At 46.6% G+C, this 4,898-nt stretch overlaps 1 pseudogene; it reads left to right on the forward strand.

Annotated features, from left to right (window-relative positions):
* The first annotated feature begins 450 nt into the window (after positions 1 to 450).
* LOC124030870 lies at positions 451 to 4,883 on the forward strand (annotated as a pseudogene).
* Positions 4,884 to 4,898: the final 15 nt, after the last annotated feature.

Below are 4,898 nucleotides of genomic sequence, written 5' to 3' on the forward strand. Positions count from 1 at the left end.
AGGGTTGTAGTCTATAACCAGGGTCCTAGTCGTCGTAGTCTATAACCAGCGGTCCTAGTCGTTGTAGTCTATAACCAGGGTCCTAGTCGTCGTAGTCTATAACCAGGTCCTAGTCGTCGTAGTCTATAACCAGGGTCCTAGTCGTCGTAGTCTATAACCAGGGTCCTAGTCATCATAGTCTATAATCAGGGTCCTAGTCAGCATAGTCTATAACGAGAGAGGTTTTCCTGGTCAGGTATTGTGTTCAGGAGAAATGCCTGGGCTGCCAAATGGCACACTAGTCTCTATATAGTGCACTACAGACAGAGCACTATGGGTCCTGGTTTAAAGTAGTGCACTGAATGGGGTGGCAGGGTAGCCTAGTGGTTAGAGCGTTGGACTAGTAACCGGAAGGTTGCAAGTTCAAACATAGGACCTTGATCCTATGTGTCGCTGTCTTCTGTGTTCCAGATGAGCTGTTTTGGGCGGGGGCTGAGGCGGACGGCCCCTGCACGCGGCAGCAGCAGGAATGATCTGGTGACCCCTCGACGGCATCTCTCTCCAGGGTTAATGGCTGGGCCTGTCCCCTCACTCCTTCCAGCTGGTGGGATGGACAATATACAGCTACATGGCTGTAGTTGGCTTTGGGATCTATATCCCACTACTACCTTCACCCTGGAGCCACATGGCCTACTCTGTAACCTTTACTCAAGGAGTCAAGGACTCTGGGTCGAAAGCAGAGGTTGAAGAGGTTTCAAGGGGGCCTGGGGTCAAACACTTTCAAATACTTGAGCTGCACTCGATTTACTTTGCCTGGTACAAGTAGAACCATTCGATTTAGTTTTCCAGGTACAAGTAGAACCATTCGATTTAGTTTTCCAGGTACAAGTAGAACCATTCGATTTACTTTGCCTGGTACACGTAGAACCATTTTAATTAGTTTTCCAGGTACAAGTAGAACCATTTTAATTAGTTTTTCAAGTACAAGTAGAACCATTCGATTTAGTTTTCCAGGTACAAGTAGAACCATTCGATTTAGTTTTTCAGGTACAAGTAGAACCATTTGAATTAGTTTTCCAGGTACAAGTAGAACCAATAGAATAGTACCAAAAGTCATTCTCAACTCATATAAGTGTAAATATTTGACCGAGGGGTTCCGGTCAGATGTTTTCTACGAGATGTCTTGCTTGGTTTCAGTTCCTGAACTATTTCTGCTTTAAGTGAAGAGCAAGACCTATAAATTGCACAGAAGGCTTTGGTGTTGCCTTAGTGTCCCAAAATGGCACTCTATTCCCTACATAGTACACAACTTTTGACCTAAAGTAGTGCACTATGTAGGGAATAGGGTGCCATTTGGGATGTAAAGCCACTGTCATCACAGCTCTTTTGTCTTGATTTGACTGCAGTATGATGTCAGCTGCACCTCTTGTTTAAAGACGAGCAGGTTGGTGGCAGAAACAGAAAGGGTAGATTTATTCAGACTTGGCACTACTACTCCTCCTCACATAGAGAAGCTTTTGTGTACCTCGATGGCTCTCCTAAAGACCATTTCTTGCGTGTGGCTCTTCCACACACAATGGAATCTTCTGTGAGAAGATCATGAATGAGCTGAATGTTATATTATTCACTAGTATACCGTATAGTCACTTGAAGTCGTTGTAAGGTCTGTGGAAATGACATCTGGACTGGAGAGTGGACGCTATGTCATCCGTCAATACTGAATCAGATATTCAAGCTGGTTTGGATTCTACTATGGTTCATGCTGTGGCTATTTGATCAATTGTATCAATATTTCCCTTGTTAGTCCCCTTGACCTTTCCATATGCAGCTGACTGGCATAGCCTTCATTGTGCACCTTGGTCACCCATCTAGCTGCCGTGTCTATAGACCCAGCAGAGGCAGGCGTCCGTGCCAAGAAGAGCTACCCAACCCACTGCCTGTCTTTGACAAGAAGAAACAACCACATGTTATCCACAACCTGCACTGCTACCTGTGTAAAATCAATGTGTATGTATCTCACACAAGTCTCGTTAAAAAGGGCAATCTGGAATTGGTCAAATGTTTTCATTCACTTTTAAAAGTGGCGGCCGGACATTTTGTTCTGGTTTGAATTCAGGATTACCCCTTTATAAGTATATATTTATGACCTGCTGCATTATACTATAAAATTGAGATACAATTGTGTTTTTTTTTCTCATTGAAGAAATCAACAAGGTTGATGTGGTTTCTGTGTCTTCTCCAGGGACCCAAAAGTGAAACACTGTGGTGTGTGCAACAAGTGTATTGAAGACTTTGACCACCACTGTAAATGGCTGAACAACTGTGTGGGGACAGAACTACTGGTAAGAGGAAGCATGGGAGGATGGCCCATTTCAGTCAACGTTGACTACTAAGAGTTTGAGGAAATATTGTTTTGAGTATTGTTCTTTTTAAATGTAGTTTATTTCAGCCACTTTGCTTTAGCTTCTGCTTTGCTTGCTCTTTGGGGTCTGGGCGGGTAACTGGGAAAGCACCTTGTGGCTCATATAAAAGGACAAGGTTAAATCAATACATTTGATTGAGATCAAAGCCACATTTCTCTATGTTTCTCTTCCTCAGGTACTTCTTTGTGACGGTGTTGTCTGCTACACTGGGCGTCCTTGTGCTTCTCATGGTGGTCCTGTTCATCTTCATCAGCATTATATGGACCCTGCCAGTCTCCGCACCACAGTTTACCAGTGAGTTTATCTCCGCACCGCACCACAGTTTACCAGTGAGTTTATCTCTGCACCGCACCACAGTTTACCAGTGAGTTTATCTCCGCACCGCACCACAGTTTACCAGTGAGTTTATCTCCGCACCGCACCACAGTTTACCAGTGAGTTTATCTCCGCACCGCACCACAGTTTACCAGTGAGTTTATCTCCGCACCGCACCACAGTTTACCAGTGAGTTTATCTCCGCACCGCACCACAGTTTACCAGTGAGTTTATCTCCACACCGCACCACAGTTTACCAGTGAGTTCATCTCCGCACCGGCACCACAGTTTACCAGTGAGTTCATCTCCGCACCGCACCACAGTTTACCAGTGAGTTTATCTCCGCACCGGGCACCACAGTTTACCAGTGAGTTCATCTCCGCACCGCACCACAGTTTACCAGTGAGTTTATCTCCGCACCGCACCACAGTTTACCAGTGAGTTTATCTCCACCGCACCACAGTTTACCAGTGAGTTTATCTCCGCACCGCACCACAGTTTACCAGTGAGTTTATCTCCGCACCGCACCACAGTTTACCAGTGAGTTTATCTCCCGCACCGCAACACAGTTTACCAGTGAGTTTATCTCCGCACCACAGTTTACCAGTGAGTTTATCTCCGCATCGCACCACAGTTTACCAGTGAGTTTATCTCCGCACCGCACCACAGTTCACCAGTAAGTTTATCTCCGCAACGCACCACAGTTTACCAGTGAGTTTATCTCCGCACCGCACCACAGTTTACCAGTGAGTCTCCTCCACACCACAGTTTACCAGTGAGTTCTCCTCCACAACAAAGTTTACCAGTGAGTTCATCTCCACACCACAGTTTACCAGTGAGTTCATCTCCACACCACAGTTTACCAGTGAGTTCATCTCCACACCACAGTTTACCAGTGAGTTTATCTCCACACCACAGTTTACCAGTGAGTTCATCTCCGCACCGCACCACAGTTTACCAGTGAGTTCATCTCCGCACCGCACCACAGTTTACCAGTGAGTTTATCTCCGCACCGCACCACAGTTTACCAGTGAGTTTATCTCCGCACCGCACCACAGTTTACCAGTGAGTTTATCTCCGCACGCACTCACAGTTTACCAGTGAGTTTATCTCCGCAACGCACCACAGTTTACCAGTGAGTTTATCTCCGCACCGCACCACAGTTTACCAGTGAGTTCTCCTCCACACACAGTTTACCAGTGAGTTCCTCCTCCACACCAAAGTTTACCAGTGAGTTCATCTCCACACCACAGTTTACCAGTGAGTTCATCTCCACACCACAGTTTACCAGTGAGTTCATCTCCACACCACAGTTTACCAGTGAGTTTATCTCCACACCACAGTTTACCAGTGAGTTCATCTACACAACACAGTTTACCAGTGAGTTTATCTCCGCACCACACCACAGTTTACCAGTGAGTTCATCTCCACACCAAAGATTTACCCGATGAGTTCATCTCCACACCACAGTTTACCAGTGAGTTCATCTCCACACCACAATTTACCAGTGAGTTCATCTCCACACCACAGTTTACCAGTGAGTTCATCTCCACACCACAGTTTACCAGTGAGTTTATCTCCACACCACAGTTTACCAGTGAGTTCTCCTCCACACCACAGTTTACCAGTGAGTTCATCTCCACACCACAGTTTACCAGTGAGTTTATCTCCACACCACAGTTTACCAGTGAGTTTATCTCCGCACCAAAGTTTACCAGAGTTCATCTCCACACCACAGTTGTGTGATGAGTACGGCGTGGCTGGTCCTCCTGTCTGTAGGTGTGATGAGTAACGGGACGTGGCTGTCTTCCTGTCTGTATGGGGTGTGATGAGTAGCATGGGGACGTGGCTGGTCTTCCTGTCTGTAGGTGTGATGAGTAGCGCTGAGGACATAGCTGGTCTTCCTGTCTGTAGGTGTGATGAGTAACGGGACATGGCTGGTCTTCCTGTCTGTAGGTGTGATGAGTAACGGGACGTGGCTGGTCTTCCTGTCTGTAGGTGTGATGAGTAACAGGACGTGGCTGGTCTTCCTGTCTGTAGGTGTGATGAGTAACGGGACGTGGCTGGTCTTCCTGTCTGTAGGTGTGATGAGTAACAGGACGTGGCTGGTCTTCCTGTCTGTAGGTGTGATGAGTAACGGGACGTTGCCGGTCTTCCTGTCTGTAGGTGTGATGAGTAACG

Source organism: Oncorhynchus gorbuscha, unplaced genomic scaffold (assembly GCF_021184085.1).
Source record: "Oncorhynchus gorbuscha isolate QuinsamMale2020 ecotype Even-year unplaced genomic scaffold, OgorEven_v1.0 Un_scaffold_17258, whole genome shotgun sequence".
Taxonomy (NCBI): Eukaryota; Metazoa; Chordata; class Actinopteri; order Salmoniformes; family Salmonidae; genus Oncorhynchus; species Oncorhynchus gorbuscha.